This window comes from Homarus americanus, unplaced genomic scaffold (assembly GCF_018991925.1).
Source record: "Homarus americanus isolate GMGI-L3 unplaced genomic scaffold, GMGI_Hamer_2.0 scaffold6565, whole genome shotgun sequence".
NCBI lineage: Eukaryota > Metazoa > Arthropoda > Malacostraca > Decapoda > Nephropidae > Homarus > Homarus americanus.
In genome coordinates this window covers 93295-113859 of record NW_024752453.1, presented here as the reverse complement: position 1 = coordinate 113859, position 20565 = coordinate 93295, and the positions used below count along the sequence as shown (strand labels likewise).

General features: G+C 41.7%; 1 long non-coding RNA gene across 1 annotated transcript; it reads left to right on the top strand.

The window, feature by feature from the left end:
- The first annotated feature begins 18307 nt into the window (after nucleotides 1-18307).
- Nucleotides 18308-19086, top strand: LOC121855094. The gene is made up of 3 exons (XR_006086711.1): nucleotides 18308-18478; nucleotides 18684-18848; nucleotides 18974-19086. It is a non-coding gene; the product is annotated as an uncharacterized LOC121855094 (long non-coding RNA).
- The last annotated feature ends 1479 nt before the right edge of the window (nucleotides 19087-20565 follow it).

The following is a 20565-nucleotide window of genomic DNA, read 5'->3' as shown; positions in this document are numbered from 1 at the left end:
GAGCATGATGGTTTAACCCTTTGTGAGGATAACAATTTAACTCTTTCATGGCAATTGTTGAAGCCTCTAAAGAGGACAGACACCCACACGCTCGTCCGACGACACGGACACACACACACACACGGGAAAGGCGATACAGACATACGACACGAACACGAACGTTGAAAAGGGGACAACTACAGAAGTACACAAATAACTATGTATTTTTGTGTATACTGTATCTAGCAAAAATACATAGAGATCCGACTGAATACCAAGTCCCAATCACAGGGTATCGACTCTCTAGGTGACACACACACACACACGTGCCGACGCCGAGACGACGACGGTATGTATTAATCTCGTTTCTGCGTATTCATCGGCTAACATTAAATTGTCGGAGAGAATCTAGGCAGGTTGCTCGTTAACCGAAACCACTGTTTCAATGGGTTTTTGGGTAATTGGTTCCAGCTCACTGAAAATTGCCTAAATTAACAAAAAAGGTAGAAAAGTACACTTACTTTGAGGTGTGTATGTAGAAGGCTCCTGGATGATGATGATGGGAATTAGAATGGGGGTGGAGGAGAAGGGAGAAGAGAAGTCACTCCATGGCACCATTTCGCCCATAAAATTTTAGTTCTCTTGGTGTAATTCAAGATTATTTTCTTTAAATCATTATATATTGTCAATATGTAAACTAAATTTCAAAATGACCAATAATTTGCTTGGAAACGCAGAAAAAAAGCATTTAGTTGAGTCTCTCAAGCAAAATGTTACCTCCACTGAAAACAGAGACTAACTCCTGTCTGGTGTGTTAACAGGTTGGATGGCATGCCAGAAACTAGTTTCTTTACCTTCAATTATGTTCAATAATTGTTAAAATGACTAAAAATTTTAATATTAAACTTAAAATTATTGAATTGTATAAACTTCTTCATATTTACTAAAATAGTAAGGAATTTAAGCCCTAAAACCAATTACTGTATTGGCGGATTAATACTACAGCCGGCGGACCGCCAAATGCGAGCGAAAACGTGTCGAAGTCGGCTCGTAAAAAACTCGTCAATCGAGGGATTGCTCGTTAACCGAAGTTAAGAATCTCACGGAAGGTAAATCGTTAACCGAGGGATTGCCGTATAAAAAATAATAATGACATACGTTGTAATAATGCTCGTTCGACTTGTTTTATCACAGAATAACGAAGAAAATGTTTTGTCGCCATAATAAGCGGCTCGAGTGTTTGTATTTGTCTCGGTGCGGAAGAGACGCATCTTTTGTCTTCTTACAAATTGTAAAGTATTTTTTACCAAAACAGGTTTGTATCGTTCACACTTAGGGTAAAAATATATTTTATGACCGAGTAAACTTGCAGATAGATCTCATTAATGTCGTATAGCCGTAAATATCCCTCGGTAACGAAAGCCAAATGTGAGGTCGAGTAACATTCCTGCCAAGACTTTGCCTTGTTTTTGTAATATTTAACCAATAGCCTTAGCCTCTTTTCTCATGTATATGGCGTATGATAACATGAAAGGCTATAAATTTCCATAGGCTAGCCAAAAATAAATGATATTAGGCGTAAAATATGGATTGCAATTAACTCGATTAATAGGGGCCTGTGGGGTATGGGATATTTGGTTCAAACTCAGGATGGGTTGGAGAAAGAAAACTCACAATGTGCTCACTATATACATGTTGTATTGGATGTACAATGCAGCTTGGTGCTGGGAAGGCAGCACGTTTACGAGCATGATGTAGAGAGAGCCGGTCGGTGAGGACGCTCAGAGAAGGACAGCTCGTGGGTCACCAAGCTCGCCGGCGGGGGAGAGGACCGCCAGGCAGGAGGAGGAGGAGTGAGGGCCGCCAGGCAGCGGTGGAGGAGGTGTTGCTGGCCGGTCTGTGTGGGTAGAAAGAGGTCAGGTCTTAAATAGCAGGGATTGGCGTGGCTCAGTAGTTGACCCCCGCTCCGTGGTGTATGGCGGCGCTGGTTGACCTAGACCACGAGGCATACACTGGGGAATTGGTGGGGTCAGCTAGGCAGCGACAAACAGCGTTTGTAGGGGAGAATTCCACTACAGGCCCATATAACAGCTCTTTCAGTCTTCAGCAAATAAATGTTTAAAAGAATGTCCATGCTACCAAAAGAATAGGTGACAGAACTGAGTACGAGTAAGAACCAAGAGAAGTAAGTAAGTATGAGGGTGGTGTAGATAGTGTGGAAACACGCGCCCTCACAACACGTCCCAAATTTTCAAGAGACTCGACAGAAAAGAATATATTATTAGTTATTACAGAGAGATGAATCTTTGCATTAATCATGAATTTCAAGGAGTAGCTAGCCTAATTTCTATCACGCTTCTTGCTGAACTTAGTTTTACGTGATGGAATAGATAAACATGAATTTTAAAGAATGAAAATAAAAATAATCCAAATGAATAAAGAAATCAATAAAATATTGTAATATGTGGAGGCCCCTGGGCAGCTGCCCACCCCTGAATCCGGCCCTGTCAACATCACTCACAAAGGATCTTGTATGCTTTAAATGTAATCGAGCCTATTTAAGTTGACTGAAAACAAGGGTGTTGTCTGTAACATTCCAATTCATTATATAGAGGGGTTGGTTTCACTAAGTTAGAGAAAATGGGATAACGGAGGACTGAGGCGTCTTGAGAAAACGGACTCGTCAGATGAAGGACTCAAACGAAGGCAGCGTTACATGTTTTGTGGGCGTAATATGACTCGTCTGATTTTGGCGTTAACTGACGTGTATGACCGTGGTCATTACATCATGGCGTGGGTGTGTAACAAAGCAGGGATAGGACACACACATGTAGTTTTGTCTCATTTATTTACTGTAGAAATCACCCGAGAAGGAAAAGGCTGGGACCTAGATCAGACATAACTAGTTATTATACTTACAAAACAAGCATCAACCGTTGTCATATTTGTACCACACAGTCGTAGGAATTAAACACTAAATAATAAAACCAACCCACAGTGTAACACAGGGGGTGGTGTAGACTCACTCCAGGGTGAATGTCTGGAGAGCAATGCTAGAATTAGCCTTATTCTGGCTTACAGACTACCTACACGAGATCATCACATTGTTTATATAACATTTATTATGCTCAATCTATCAAACACACACTAACAGAGCAAGACACACCTGCTACTGGGCCCCCGGGATGTAAACAACGGCATGGCGTCTCTCCCCCCATATTCGTTCTAGGGCGGATTCACAAAACATATTGACGTTTTCCTCCTCGAAGCTTACAATAATACATATCCATATCAATAATATTGTAAGTCACCAAATAGTTGTCTCTGGAGTTTCTCATACGACAGGTATACAAGATATTCGCTTTGAATCACTTGACATAGTTCGGACACCTTTATCCAGATGATCTTTCTCACTTATTTTCTTACGATATCTGCGGAAGTTACGTTCGCTAAACGTTAACAGACGTAAATAGTACTGTAGTGGATTACTCCCCTATAAACGGTGTTTGTCGCCGACCCAGTGTATGCCTCGTGTTTTAGGTCAACCAGCGCCGTCTTACATGACGGAGGTCAACTATTAAGCCACGCCTACCTCCGCTATATAAGACGTGATCTCGTGGTGACCTATCTCTATTTTCTAGGTACAGACAGTAACACCACCTTCTCCGCTCCTGCCTGGCGGCCCACAACCTAGTCCTCCTCTGAGCATCCTCACTTGTAACCACGCTGCCACTTCCCAGCACCAAGCTGCACTGTGCATCCAATACAATGTGTATACAGAGAGTGAGTTTCCTTTGTTCATCCCATCCAGAGTGTGAACCAAATAACCCGTAACCCACATTACAACCTTGAAACCACGATGTACATGTAGTCCTAAATTACACTATTCCGGATCAACTGGAGTTTCCCAATCATCTTATAGATACTTCGAGTTGCCCTTAATGCTACGAGTTGATACAATTAATATTATATGCTCGTAGTTGGGTACAATTCATTCAATAATTCAGTAACATTGAGTAGTAGGTGAGTTACTCTGTAGTGGCTCCTCTCCCCTACAACTCCCAACTGAGCTCCGGCCGCGCGCCTACCAGCGTACAGCACACAAGACAAGACAAAAAAGCTAGTGACGGGGGGGAAAGAGGTTCAGGGGGAGGATAGAAGTGAATTGTAGAAGGAGAGAACAGGTGCAGTGGCTAAACAGCGCTTGCGTGAGGGGGTAGGCAATGTGCCCGGTAGGTGTAACAATCACAACCAGGACGAGGCAGAGGGAGGGCGGGAGCAGGACCGGGCAAGCAAAGGGCCAACGCGGAGGAAGAACCGCCCCGCCACGGCGACGGCGCAAGCATGCCCTCAATAAAAATTAGAGTAGACCGCACCCTCCAACTATGCTGAGACCTGGCCTCACTCATCTTGCAGCTGACCTTGATTTCTCGTACAGCCAGCTATGCCGAGAGACTATAGGTCTATGCAGAGGACGTAGGGGTACGATCGCCGACCGAGTCTCGACCATCAACTTCCGGTTCAGGATCAGAGCCTTTCACACCTTACGCCTAAGCCGCTGTGATTGGCCCTCTCGCTACGCTCACCCCAAATCGTGAACCTCGTAAATTGTATAAATACGGCCATGCCTGGCCAGGGAGACCATTCTACACTCGGCTACCGGACCAGCAGCACCTCTCACAGCTCCACACCACCCAGCTTCCTCAGAAACGTCTTCGCCCTACAGGACCTCTGAGCAAGTTTCTCCTCACCTAGTCACTCCTAAGCACTGCGCTGTACAACAATATATATACAGAAAGCGCATTGTGAGTTTGTATCCTACCTCATTCCTGAGTGTGAGATATCTACATGTACGTACGTTTGTGTGCCCATACAGTACGCTACAACTCCTTATCAATGTTTCCCATTTTGTGAGATTGCACAAGCGCGGTGGATTTGAACGTTATATCGCGTAATATGAATTCGAGTGGGTTTTTAGGAATGATTATGACGTGCGCAGTACGAGAGGTCGGTATGGGACGTTCTTTTCGGCGTAGATACGCAGTCCACTAGCAGTTCCCCACGGCGGTCGGTCAATCGTCGAGGAAGGGCCCCAGGTGGACGCCAGGCGGCGGTGGAAGCAGCCAGAGGCAGGGGTAGGTCGTAGATGGCGGTACAGAGCGTATCAAAGTCTTTCAATACGGTTGGTAAATTGGATGTGATGTTTGGGCATCACAAATTTCAGTAGTACTTGGAAACTCGACAAGTTTTACTAACAATAAAGACAGGTGAAGCTTTTAATCTTGGATGTTCCAACTATAATCAGACTTATCTAAGTTAGCCTTCTAACATATACCACCACAGTTGCAATTTCAAATTGTCATACTAAGGAATAACCAAGTGTTGGGTGCACTGTAAGATTGAGAGAAAACGGAGAGGTCCTGAAGTGATGAGAAAACGGGCGCCTCAGACGGGGCACTCAATAAAGAAGGCATAGCTACACGTTTTAAGTGTAACACGACGTTTGAGATTTGTCGTTAACGACCGAGGTCATTGCATCTGAAACCCCTTTTTTAATGCCAATTTGTCCTCAATTTCAAAGCTGTTGGCATGTTAAACAAGTAAAAGGCAATTTTATAGATGTAAATACTCTAAAAATATACATTGTGGCAGAAATTGAATAGAAGAAGAAAAGGGTTTTGCAAATGTCCAAATTACGGATTGCAACTCTTAAATTCATTACATGACTAGGCTTGTAATTTGAGTCTAATTTCGAATAAACATTGGTCGTGTTAAATTGACAGACTTGGGGTCAATATTTTGTGGCCCATGTTAAAGATGGAAGTTGATATTTTTATTTATAGGTTAGATATTGAAATATATTGTTTGGAATTGAGTATGTGACCACTTGTGGTGTTATCAGACAATAAGAAGATTAGTTTAAACCAGTGAAGATCGATCTACAGTACAGGGCATTGGTTTTTTGCCCATTCTGGATACGAGAATGGGCATTTTGAATTATTGGAAAATATAAACGAGCACATTAATCTCATCATTTGGGTTTTTTTGTGTGAAAATGTAATCCTATTTTAAGATGAATATAGCGGGATTTGGTAAGAGGTAGAAGCAGCAGGGCCGGCTTTACGTAGCTGTGGGCCCCCAAATTTATAGAAATGTTTGCACGTTTCAATGAGTGACTGCAAACCAACGGTAACGTTCTTGTCCTTCACACGTCAAGGCGCTGAAGGTTTGTTGAACTTTATTCTGTCTCTGTCTCCAGTATATATGTTTGTATAGATAGATCGATGGTGGGACACGGGCATTTGAAAAATGTATATATATATATATATATAATATTTTTTATTATCTTCATTTTATTATAGGGCCTTAGTGTACTGCGCACATCATTGTCACTTTAATTCATATTACGGTACATAACATTGAAATCGAGCGCGCTTGTAAAATCTCAGAAAACATTGATAACTCACCTACTCAATGTTACTAGATCATGTGTTGTATTGTACCCAGGTACAGTTATGTAATGTTAATTGTTTGTATTCATAGCATTAAGGAGAACTCAGATGATAGGGAAAGTCCAGTTGAGCCGGACCAAGGGTGGATCATGGTTTGAAGGTCATACTATTTAGGTCTGCGGATATACCTTCCAGAGATAGCATATGAAAATACACGATCTGGAAAAGGAATAATTGTGTCAGAACTATGTGAGGTGTTGGAAGTGAGCCAGAACGTGTACTTGAAAGGAAATATCTTGTATGTGAACTTAATACACCTCGTATCCTGACGTGACATATGCCCACAACAGGTACAGTGAATGTTATGTGTGAGAGGGGGATCCGTAATTACAGTTTTAAGTGAAGTGGATACACCCACGCCACGAACATTCGCCTCGAGTGTATAACCCAATGAATTTACCCACGAACTAGCAAAGCAGAACCTTACCTTAGTGTGTAATTTAAGATTAAAATATGAGACACGAGTGACAATATACCGGAGAGTGTTCGGGTGAGAACCGTAAGAAATAAAAGTAAAAATTAAAGCTTGGAAACCGTAGGCCTACGGGGCACTGCCCTCGGGTCAGTGTCCTATCCCGCCCTGTAAAAAAGGTTTATATAGAAGTTATTACAGTTTAAAGGTTTGCCTGGTGTAGCAGTAATGTGATAACCGGCCGTGAGGCATTATTTCTCAGTAGCCTCTGTTGTACCGTCACCTCAGGTCGGAGTGCCTTGCTGCGTGGCAGCCATTATCCCTGTGAGCGTCCCACCAGGTGGTGACTGACTACTCCCAGCACATGACCCCAAATGAGTAGTAAGAAATAAGGAGACCGCGAGAAACTCCGCGGTCGTCACTACATCCTTGACCACCGAAGGGTCAAGACGTACCTGGCGCTCCTCTCGGAGCAGCCAGGTCAACTGTTAAGTTGGCCCATACCAACCCCCTCCCCTGAACCCTCCTCCCCACCGGAATATGAACAAGTTCTCGCCAGAAGTTACAATTTTATTTAGGAAAGGAACGGAACCAGTGTTAAACAGAGGTGTACAGTGGTGAACAAAGTCAGTGAGAACAACTCAACAGTAACAGTCGTACCCAAGTTAACCTTCACACAGTGAGGTCCCAGATACCCAGTGATAACGGCCCGTGAGACCGAACAACAACAACAACCAGCGATGTGTTAATCCGTCTACGATAGGAAGGCCTAAGACCAAACCTCACTCATATAACACCATCTGTGAGGGAATTACTACACCACATGTCCCTCATAACACCATATTTGAGGGAATTACTACACCACGTCAAGTCCCTCATCACACCATCTGTGAGGGAATTACTACACCGCGTGATGCCCCTCGTAACACCATCTGTGAAGGAATTAGTACTAATTGTCAGGCCCCTCATAACACCATATGTGAGGTAATTACTACACCATCTGCGAGGGAATTACTACACCACGCCAGGTCCCTCATAACACCATCTGAGGGAACTACTACACCACGCGAGTTCCTCCTAACACCATCTGGGAGGGAGTTACTACACTACGAGTTTGCTGTTCAACACCTACATTAATCTGTACGTTCCTTTACCTTTCTCTAATGAAGGCTTTTGTTAAACCACCAATGTATGTAATAAGTCATTTATGTCCAATGTATATTTTCAGCCTTCGGGCTGCTTAATTTTTTCAATAAACCGTTAATTATTATTATTATTATAATACCAGGCGTAGAAATAGTACCGGTATGTCTGTTGGTGAAGCCCTCGTCGTCTTTACCCACCGAGGACGGTGTGCCTGTTATGTATACGTAAAAATTACAAGGAGTCCCATACCTGCAGGTGTGTCGAGACGGTGCTATATTCCATACAGGTGGAGCAGTGCGATAAGGAATGACCGAGGTCACGGATTGTTATGCAATGAGTATGTGGATGACACGCCATTAATGTAAGACGTGTGGTTCCGAGCGGGTTAAGGAACATTTTCGTTGTTCTTCCGAGGAAGGGCAATTCATTTGTATGCTTTTTACCAGTTTGCTTTATAAGGAATAAATTAATTTAGACACGTTATGGTTTCATCCCTTGGTCAATGAAAAACGTAACCCAATGCCTAGTCCAGAGGGGGGTCTGGTGGCAGCGACCCTTAGAAATTAAGATTAGAGTTAAGTATTTCCCCTTAGAATAAGGGGCCCCAGTGTGGCAGTCCGTGGCCCACTGCGGGCCTATATTTAGTGTACAGGGGCCCTGTGACTATATTATATAGTGAAATATTCGGCGTGCGACAAATTAGTACCAGTGGGCCACCAGATATCGGTTGGCCCTTGGCCAATGGTAAATCCGGCCCTTGCCGTAGAAGGGTTTAATATCTTCAAGTATAGTATTTGAGAAAAATTTGGGACAAACTTTCCCAATAGCAGACCTACTCCAGTTGTTATATTCAAGGTGTCGATTCAGGAAAATCGAGGAATTAGATGATTCCCTAAAATATAAATGGTATATAAATGGACAAATTTTATTAAAATTTTATTCGTTACATACACTGTACAATTCAATATGTAGTCAACCCATACACCTTCGACTTCACTTGCAGAGTATATAATGCAACACAGGTCTTTACGGGGAATACACCTGGACACTATCCATAAAGGGGGGGGGGGGGGGTTGAAGAAATGACGAAGATGCAGGAAACCGTCGTTTTGAAGAGACAAATTGCTTGTAGGTCAACATATACTTAGAAGGAATCCGAGTATCTCATTGAAGTTGCGTAAAGAATCCATCTCCCATCTCTCTTGCGACTGTTCTCCAGCAACAGTTAAGAAACCAAGAGAAGTTTTGTAGAATATCCCAACGGTTCTGATGGGGTGTAGGTCACACTGCAGCTTCCTCGGTCAACTCTAATTCGTCTAACGAGCGTGTTCTAAAGATCAAATAAAAAGCAAGAAGATAATATAGTTTGAGCCCGGTGGAATGGTGCAACGCAAGACTTAATTAAACGGTATAGTTTTGTTAATATCCAACGACTAACGAAATTTTGTCGAGTGAAAGTAAAGCTACATATTGACAAACAAATAATATGTAAAGCAAATATTTAAAGATACACTGACAATATTGAGCAGAGTTTAACACTACAGCAGAGGTCGTATGGTCGTCGTGCTGCAGTGCTCTGTGTTCACGGCCGTCTACCGGGCTTTATATACAGGCGGCCCACATTCCCCGACCAATCACAAGCTGCTTGTTATAGATTAGGTTAATTGTTAGCGAATGGGAACATTACCTCGTTATGACGGAGCCAATCGTTGTAACGCCGGCAGGTTTGTGAACCCGTATGTGCAAGTGACTATTTGATGACGAGTAAATGATTAAAAGTTTATTGTGACATAAGAGAAGTGAAAAAAATAATTATGAAAGCGTATTTACAGGTGTGAAAATGCCTGGGTAGAAATTGCGAATGTATAAAATGTTTTACAATAGCAATATTGGCGTCACTTTAAGTGTCAGACATATACATGAAATGAGTATTATTGTAATGTAAAAAATTCCTGAAATTAAAGAGAATAGCGTAAAAAGTTATACGACGAGTAAAATAAGATTACATTGTAACCATTGAGCTATTATTAACATTGACTTCCAATTAACCATACAGCCAAACTAAGAGAAGCTTTTAAATCCTACAGGTGAGTATATAAAGAAAACCTACACATTAAAAGCAAGTAGAGTGTTGCTTGTACTCGGCGGACGACTAAAATATATTGTACTCGTAAAGTTGCCCCGAGGGGAGTCAATTACGTCGGGTATATGTTATAGTCCTCATGGTAGGTCTATGACACCAGTGTTTGGTTAGAGAGATATTTAGTGATAAAGGTTAAACACGTACAGTACAGTACCTTGTAGAGTGAATGTGGTACCTGATAATATAGTGTCCATTTATTTCCAGGAATTATTATATAACATGTAGTATCATGTGGATTAGTACACGTAACATGGCGTTTTTGACATTGTTATAATTAAGTTATAAATATATGGCTTTTACTGTAATGTGTAAACATTATGCTGGTGGCGACTTTATTAAATTGAGCGTTCTCACCAAGCAATGGAGATGTGAGTGACTGTAAGGGTATGTTGAAAGAAACTGTATTGACTACGATACTGGCACTGTAGGCTGTGAGTTGCTATGATAATTTGTTCGTTTATCACAAATTTTGTGGTGTAAATCTCCAAGAGTTGGTTATCTCGCGATGTTGCAGAGGGGGGCTAATCCCCTCGTTTGGTTGTGCCGTTGTTTGCTGGAGAAGTTCGGGGTGTCGGGGACTCAGAAAGCACGACTCTGGCGGTTTTGAGGTGGAGAAATTTGGACTATATTTCACGAAATGGACTTTGTTTGAATACTGTTGAAGATTACACGAGAGTTTTCAATGTATCCTTGTAGTTTGACGCCGAGGTGAAGAATTAAAATGGTGAAAATTGGAAGTTAATCGAATGAGTGGATCGAGTGAGCTGAGAGCGACTAATTTTTTGGTCGAGCAGCGAGTCGGTTGGAAGGTAGGGTATTTAAAGGCTGGACCAGCAAGGATGAATCAGTTACAATCTGATACTAGTGTCTGGTGGTAGTATTATCTACATTACAAGGTGAAGAAGAAAAGAAAATTATATGTGAAGTCGTGTTAAAACATTTGTTCATTCGGCAAATAGTTTGCTGCAGTTGAACGGTTTTCTTAAACGTTTTTCTGAGGTCTTTAACACAAGTCGTACTCTGTATTTGACTTGAGGCCTGTGAAATCTATTTAAGAATCCCGTGTATGGCGGTGGAATGTTGAAAATGAGTGAGAAGTTGCCTCATTTAACGAATAATGGTGTGCGTTTTGATGTGTATATAGTGATGCCGTCAATGTGAGAGAAAGTGAATCTTCCGACAGTGACCGGAGATGAGTGAGGGGACAGGACCAGAAGGACATGTGCAGGTAAGTGACTATGGATATTGAGAGTTTATTTAGCGTGGAAAAGATAGTGTTTGAGAGGCCGAGTTGAGTGGTACCTGTTGTAGAGTATATTACTGAAGTTATTTCCTAATTTTTGTGTCTAGAAAATAAAATTGGTGTTAGTCTCGATTACAAGAAGCATTTACTTAATATTTGTTTTGTAATAGGTATTTGAGTTGATGTGCAGTACGTATTGTGAGGGTAGCGTTAGAATGTGGGTTATTAGCGTGAAATGAGGGGAGTTTGGATAATGTGTTGCTAGCGGTTATATAATTATTGGAATGGTCAGGTGATGTGTAGGAAGGGCGCGTAGTGTGAATGTTGATGATTAATGAGAAATATTGGCGATGGCAAATAATTCATGTCGGGTTAAAATGTAAATTAGTCGTATATTGAAGAGTGGATTTGCAAAGCATGATTTTTTGTTTTTTGCCGTATAGTTGGCAATAGGGTAAGTGGTTAAGTTTAAATTAAATTGTTTTTGGTCGACTATGAAATGAGTTAAAAAAAGAATGTTTGAAGAAATAAGCGGCTTAAAGTCGTAGGTTTTAATGTAGAGTCGGCTAAGGATGCACCGACCCTAGCATGGATTTGGTGCTCGCAATTTTACCTGTGAATACTAGGTGATTGGTGGATGTGTTTGTGGTTATCATTGTAATAAGAGATGTTTATTTTCAGATTACAGCAACCGTAAGGAGGAAGCTGTAGAGGAGTGCCGCAGGAGCGTTAAGTTGGAGTGAACTAGCGTGAAGTGGATGACGGACCGTGGGTGTGACCGGCACCGAGGTAGACCCAGAAGTTAGAGTTTAGGTAGAGGTGAGGTGAGGGGAATTTGTGACTGGTGTTGTGTTTGTGCTGTTATATACTGGAGGCTATATAATGGTACTACACTTTTGGTTGTGTTTACGGGAATATGAAGTTGTCGTAGATATAGGTTAGGCTAGGTGAGGTGGCTGTTAGGGTTAAGTTAATTTTTGGATATTGTTAGGCTGATTAGAGGTTGACTAATTGTATTGTGTATATGCTTTGGTTTCAGTAGTTTTGAATTGGCACTTTGAAATGTAAGTAAGTTTGCAGGTTGAGTCGTAAGTACTGTTGGAGTAAATGATTTGTTTAATATGGCGTGTGAAATAATTGTAATTTGATGTTGGGTTTTGACAAAGTGAAATTTACCGAGTTTTATTGCAGGTGGTAGGTGTGTGTACGGGAGACTAATGGCTTATACTGTGGAATAAAGAAGAAAACGTGGCAGAAGGTTTGAGGTGGAGCGTGAATTCGGTATTTAAAATGGAAGGTGTTGCTGTTACTGTAATTGTATTTGACTAAAGTTAAGGTCCAGTTCGTAGGTATAATATGAAAATTGATAAGTGGTTCATGGCTAATATATTTGTATTGATAATTGTTTAAATGTCGGGTTATACTAATTGTTTTGTTTTCAGGTGGTTGTTGGAGGTGGAAGGAGCAGGTAATGTTATTAGTTTGAGGTAGACTAAGGGAATACTGATGGGTAAGTGACATTGTTATTTGAAAGTTTCTAAAATAAATGTTATGAAATTTTAAAATGATTTGTTGCCGTAGAGTACTTGAAAGTTAAATGAAGCATTGTGTTGAAGTTAGTTTGTGGCTCGAGTTTGGTCATGTTAAGTTTAAATTGTAGTCTGAGACGTTGTCTGCCTCGGGTGTACATTAAAAAGAAATGTAAATGGTTAAAGATAAATTGAGTTTATTTGAAAGTAGAGGGTAACGAGTGGTTTTTTTGCAGGTTGGTGTGTGGCGGTGGACGGGCGCAATATGGCGGCGTTAAAAATGGAAGGAGTGACTAGTCTATTTGTAATAGTTTTGCACATTGGAGCAAGCGGGGGTGTGCCAGCGGTACCGGTCTCGTCTCGCAAGCGAGACGTGACGGATTGGAATCCCGGGCCGGTGGAAAGTGGTTTGGACACGCTTCCTAGACGTCCCTGTTGACGTAGTGGTAAAGTAGATACCTGTTGTAAATCGAAAGTTGCGAATTCGTATTCGGGGGCAAGTTGTTGGAGGTTCCAGTAAGTTGGCCAGAAAGTCTTTGGGGTTGTATGCCCTCGACCCGAAAATCCCATGGTCCTTGAGGTTTGTGGTCACTTGACTAATGAGACATAAAGGCAAGCATGAAGTTGGCATGGTGCCTAGTTGGGCGGTGTAGGCGCTTCACGTTGCTCAGGATTAAGGGAGGGGTGCCACATCCCCTTGCCCCTAAAAAGTGGTAATGAGAAATGGTGGAGTAAAATGTCGACTTGTGTTGACAGTAAAATGACTGAAAGGTGTTAATGTTTGATGATTTTTTCTTTGCAGGTGGAGGAGGTGGTCAAAGAGTGTAGGTGGATTAGAGCACTACCTGTGGGTAAGTGTTGAAATTTTATGAAATAGTTTTGAAGTAATATAAATATTGAGTTGTGGACACACGTGTATATTTTGTTGTTAATGTGAGGAAAGGTCGATGTATGGCATTCGAGCAGAGCCGGTAGTAGAATTGACACGTGTGGACGCACCTTAATAGAGAGGTTGAAGCGAAAATAAGCATGTTGTTGTGTGTAGGATTTGTTATTTTTCAGGCTTGCGGATGGGGTGGAGACGTGTTGGGAAGTGCAGTAGACTGTGTTGATTAAGCAAGGGGAAGTATGGTAGCCATCCAGAGGTGGGGGAGAAGCTTTTGATGTTTGAAAGGAGGCCAGTGTTGTAACGATGCGGCCCATGCACCATCTCCTGCAAGGTAATGTACACCGGTTGAAGGTGGACTTGTGTTGTCGGTAGGGTTGTTATTACTGTGATATTGTGTAAGCTTTGTAATTGCTATTAAGTTTTGTTTGTAGTAATTGTTTTGTATATATTTTACAGGAGGTGTTGCCGTCCATAAGACGTGGTTGGTGTTGGAGAGGGAGATTAACGCTGGACTGAGTTTTGGAGGCAGCTTTGGTGTAAGTATTTTAGTGCCTGGAAGGAAGACTGGGTAATTGAATGTGTATATATACTGTGTAATAATTTGAAGAGTGGAGTATTTGTAACATTGATGTTTTTGTTTTTTTCATGTTGGTGGCGGCGGAATATGGCCGACTTGTTGAGAGGAGCGTGTCGACTCGTCATACGGTGATGTTAAATTTTGTTATGTATTGTTGGAAGAGTTGTAGGTGAAGCTTTTTGTTGATGAAATGTGTTGTTACGACTCCATGGTAACAAGTGTGGCGGAAATAAGTAGGAAGCTTGTATGAGACGTTTCCACTAATTTCAGGAGCAGTATACATTGATATTGTAATTATGGTAGGGACCGTTGCTTGGTCAGAGATTAGAGTGGGGGTTATATTTGAGATGGGCAAGGTATATAGTTGGGAATGTTTGAAAAGTAAGTGAGGTTGCCATGGAGTGTAGGAGCACATTTGTGCAAGAGTTGCCTGTTTGTGAAATTGGTATAGAGTTTGTTGTGATGTTAAAATAAGTTATGTTTGCAGTTTGAGGAGGTGTGGAAAGATGAGGTGGCCGAAGAGTTTCGAGGATTATTGGTGGGTAAGTATTGATTTTGTAGTTGAGAGTTTATGACATACAGGTTTGAAGTAACATAAAGTGAAATTTGTTGTAGAGTAAAGGTGTGGACACGGTAGTCTATATTGTAACTAATGTGAGGTTTGCCTCGTCGCTGATGAAAATGTAGGGACGCGAAAGTAAACGTGTTGTAATATGGTGGTTGTGTGTAGGACTTGTTACTTTTCAGGCTTGAGGAGATGTGGCGGCAAGTGCAGAAAGGCTATTATTACCTGTATGGCGCAGACTAAGCAAGTGGAAGTAGGGTAGTCATCCAGAGGTGGGGGAGAAGCGTTTGATGTTTGAAAGGAGGCCAGTGTTGTAACGATGCGGCCCGTGCACCATCTCCTGCAAGGTAATGTACACCGGTTGAAGGTGGACTTGTGTTGTCGGTAGGGTTGTTATTACTGTGGTATTGTGTAAGCTTTGTAATTGATATTAAGTTTTGTTTGTAGTAATTGTTTTGTATATATTTTATAGGAGGTGTTGCCGTCCATAAGACGTGGTTGGTGTTGGAGAGGGACATTAACGCTGGACTGAGTTTTGGAGGCGGCTTTGGTGTAAGTATTTTAGTGCCTGGAAGAACATTGGGTAATTGAATGTGTATATATACTGTGTAATAATTTGAAGAGTGGAGTATTTGTAACATTGATGTTTTTTTTCATGTTGGTGGCGGCGGCGGAATATGGGCGACTTGTTGAGAGGAGCGTGTCGACTCGTCATACGGTGATGTTGAATTTTGTCATGTATTAGTGAAATTTGAAGAGTTTTAGGTGAAGCTTTTTGTTGATGAAATGTGTTGTTACGACTCCATGGTAACAAGTGTGGCGGAAATAAGTAGGAAGCTTGTATGAGACGTTTCCACTAATTTCAGGAGCAGTATACATTGATATTGTAATTATGGTAGGGACCGTTGCTTGGTCAGAGATTAGAGTGGGGGTTATATTTGAGATGGGCAAGGTATATAGTTGGGAATGTTTGAAAAGTAAGTGAGGTTGCCATGGAGTGTAGGAGCACATTTGTGCAAGAGTTGCCTGTTTGTGAAATTGGTATAGAGTTTGTTGTGATGTTAAAATAAGTTATGTTTGCAGTTTGAGGAGGTGTGGAAAGATGAGGTGGCCGAAGAGTTTCGAGGATTATTGGTGGGTAAGTATTGATTTTGTAGTTGAGAGTTTATGACATACAGGTTTGAAGTAACATAAAGTGAAATTTGTTGTAGAGTAAAGGTGTGGACACGGTAGTCTATATTGTAACTAATGTGAGGTTTGCCTCGTCGCTGATGAAAATGTAGGGACGCGAAAGTAAACGTGTTGTAATATGGTGGTTGTGTGTAGGACTTGTTACTTTTCAGGCTTGAGGAGATGTGGCGGCAAGTGCAGAAAGGCTATTATTACCTGTATGGCGCAGACTAAGCAAGTGGAAGTAGGGTAGTCATCCAGAGGTGGGGGAGAAGCGTTTGATGTTTGAAAGGAGGCCAGTGTTGTAACGATGCGGCCCGTGCACCATCTCCTGCAAGGTAATGTACACCGGTTGAAGGTGGACTTGTGTTGTCGGTAGGGTTGTTATTACTGTGGTATTGTGTAAGCTTTGTAATTGATATTAAGTTTTGTTTGTAGTAATTGTTTTGTATATATTTTATAGGAGGTGTTGCCGTCCATAAGACGTGGTTGGTGTTGGAGAGGGACATTAACGCTGGACTGAGTTTTGGAGGCGGCTTTGGTGTAAGTATTTTAGTGCCTGGAAGAACATTGGGTAATTGAATGTGTATATATACTGTGTAATAATTTGAAGAGTGGAGTATTTGTAACATTGATGTTTTTTTTCATGTTGGTGGCGGCGGCGGAATATGGGCGACTTGTTGAGAGGAGCGTGTCGACTCGTCATACGGTGATGTTGAATTTTGTCATGTATTAGTGAAATTTGAAGAGTTTTAGGTGAAGCTTTTTGTTGATGAAATGTGTTGTTACGACTCCATGGTAACAAGTGTGGCGGAAATAAGTAGGAAGCTTGTATGAGACGTTTCCACTAATTTCATGAGCAGTATACATTAATATTGTAATTATGGTAGGGACCGTTGCTTGGTCAGAGATTAGAGTGGGGGTTATATTTGAGACGGGCAAGGTATATAGTTGGGAATGTTTGAAAAGTAAGTGAGGTTGACATGGAGCGTAGGAGCACATTTGTGCAAGAGTTGCCTGTTTGTGAAATTGGTATAGAGTTTGTTGTGATATAAAAATAAGTTATGTTTGCAGTTTGAGGAGGTGTCGAAAGATGAGGTGGCCGAAGAGTTTGGAGGATTACTGGTGGGTAAGTACTGATTTTGTAGTTGAGAGTTTATGACATACAGGTTGGAAGTACCATAAAGTGAAAGTTGTTGTAGAGTAAAGGTGTGGACACGGTAGTCTATATTGTAACTAATGTGAGGTTTGCCTCGTCGCTGATGAAAATGTAGGGACGCGAAAGAAAACGTGTTGTAATATGGTGGTTGTGTGAAGGACTTGTTACTTTTCAGGCTTGAGGAGATGTGGCGGCAAGTGCAGAAAGGCTATTATTACCTGTATGGCGCAGACTAAGCAAGTGGAAGTATGGTAGCCATCCAGAGGTGGGGGAGAAGCGTTTGATGTTTGAAAGGAGGCCAGTGTTGTAACGATGCGGCCCGTGCACCATCTCCTGCAAGGTAATGTACACCGGTTGAAGGTGGACTTGTTTTGTCGGTAGGGTTGTTATTACTGTGGCATTGTGTAAGCTTTGTTATTGCTATTAAGTTTTGTTTGTAGTAATTGTTTTGTATATATTTTACAGGAGGTGTTGCCGTCCATAAGACGTGGTTGGTGTTGGAGAGGGACATTAACGTTGGACTGAATTTTGGAGCCAGTTTTGGTGTAAGTATTTTAGTGCCTGGAAGATGACTTGGTAATTGAATGTGCATATATACTGTGTAATAATTTGAAGAGTGGAGTATTTGTAACATTGATGTTTTTTTTTCATGTTGGCGGCGGCGGAATATGGGCGACTTGTTGAGAGGAGCGTGTCGACTCGTCATAAGGTGATGTTGAATTTTGTCATGTATTAGTGAAATCTGACGAGTTTTAGGTGAAGCTTTTTGTTGATGAAATGTGTTGTTACGACTCCATGGTAACAAGTGTGGCGGAAATAAGTAGGAAGCTTGTATGAGACGTTTCCACTAATTTCATGTGCAGTATACATTGATATTGTATTGATGGTAGGGACCGTTGCTTGGTCAGAGATTAGAGTGGCGGTTATATTTGAGACGGGTAAGGTGTGAGTAAAATGTGTGGGAAGGTACATTGTTGGGAATGTTTGAAAAGTAAGTGAGGTTGCCATGGAGCGTAGGAGCACATTTGTGCAAGAGTTGGCTGTTTGTGAAATTGGTATAGAGTTTGTTGTGTGATACTAAAATAAGTTATGTTTGCAGTTTGAGGAGGTGTGGAAAGATGAGGTGGCCGAAGAGTTTGGAGGATTACTGGTGGGTAAGTATTGATTTTGTAGTTGAGAGTTTATGACATATAGGTTTGAAGTAACATAAAATGAAAGTTGTTGTAGAGTAAAGGTGTGGACACGGTAGTCTATATTGTCGCTAATGTGAGGTTTGCTTCGTCGCTGATGAAAATGTTGGGGCGCGAAAGTAAACGTGTTGTAATATGGTGGTTGTGTGAAGGACTTGTTACTTTTCAGGCTTGAGGAGATGTGGCAGCAAGTGCAGAAAGGCTATTATTACCTGTATGGCGCAGACTAAGCAAGTGGAAGTAGGGTACTCATCCAGAGGTGGGGGAGAAGCGTTTGATGTTTGAAAGGAGGCCAGTGTTGTAACCATGCGGCCCATGCACCATCTCCTGCAAGGTAATGTACACCGATTGCAGGTGGACTTGTGTTGTCGGTAGGGTTGTTATTACTGTGATATTGTGTAAGCTTTGTTATTGCTATTAAGTTTTGTTTGTAGTAATTGTTTTGTATATATTTTACAGGAGGTGTTGCCGTCCATAAGACGTGGTTGGTGTTGGAGAGGGACATTAACGCTGGACTGAGTTTTGGAGGCAGCTTTGGTGTAAGTATTTTAGTGCCTGGAAGAAGACTTGGTAATTGAATGTGTATATATACTGTGTAATAATTTGAAGAGTAGAGTATTTGTAACATTGATGTTTTTTTTTCATGTTGTCGGCGGCGGCGCAATATAGCCGACTTGTTGAGAGGAGCGTGTCGACTCGTCATACGGTGATGTTAAATTTTGTTATGTATTGTTGGAAGAGTTGTAAGTGAAGTTTTTTGTCGATGAAATGTGTTGTTACGACCCCATGGTAACATGTGTGGGGGAAATAGGTAGGAATCATACATTGATATTGTATTGATGGTAGGGACCGTTGCTTGGTCAGAGATTAGAGTGGGGGTTATATTTGAGACGGGCAAGGTATATAGTTGGGAATGTTTGAAAAGTAAGTGAGGTTGCCATGGAGCGTAGGAGCACATTTGTGCAAGAGTTGTCTGTTTGTGAAATTGGTATAGAGTTTGTTGTGTGATACTAAAGTAAGTTATGTTTGCAGTTTGAGGAGGTGTCAAAATATGAGGTGGCCGAAGAGTTTCGAGGATGGAGGGACGCGTGGAGGCGAAAGTAAAGGTGTTGTAATATGGTGGTTGTGTGAAGGAGTTGTTATTTTTCAGGCTTGAGATGTGGCGGCAAGTGCAGAAAGGCTATTATTACCTGTATGGCGCAGACTAAGCAAGTGGAAGTATGGTAGCCATCCAGAGGTGGGGGAGAAGCCTTTGATGTTTGAAAGGAGCCAAGTGTTGTAACCATGCGGCCCGTGCACCATCTCCAGAAAGGTAATGTACACTGGTTGAAGTGATATGAAAATGAAGAGCGTCTTGGGTTGTTGTTAATAATGTGTAAGTTTTGTGTTTGTACTAATTGTTTTGTATATATCGTACAGGAGGAGTTGTTGGCGTGCATAAGACGTGATTGGTGTTGGAGAGGGACATTAACGCTGGACTGAATTTTGGAGCCAGTTTTGGTGTAAGTATTGTGGTGCGTGGAGGAAGACTGGTTAATTGAATGTGCATTTATACTGTTTAATAATTTGAAGAGTAGAGTACAGTATTTGCAACATTGATGTGTTTTTGTTTTTGTTTCATGTTGGTGGTGGCGGAATATGGCCGACTCGTTGAGAGGAGCGCGTCGACTCGTCATACGGTGATGTTAAATTTTGTCATGTAATAGTGAAATTGGAAGAGTTGTAGGTGAAGTTTTTTGTGGATGAAATGTGTTGTTACGAGTCCGTGGGAAATAGGTAGGAAGCTTGTATGAGACCTTTAGATTGATAGTGTAGTTATGGTAGGGATTGTGTGTTGAGGGCTATGAGACTATTGATTGCATTTGGGTTGGTAAAAGTGTGTGGGTTTGACTTGACCTGGGCAAGGTGAGAGTAAATTGAGGTAATACTTGGGGCCGTGTGAAAAGTAAGTGATGTTGCCACGGAGCGTAGGACGACATTTGTGAAGAGTTGCCGTAATAGAAAATTGCCTAAGTGGATTATGACTAGTTGTTGTTTGAAAATATGTTTGC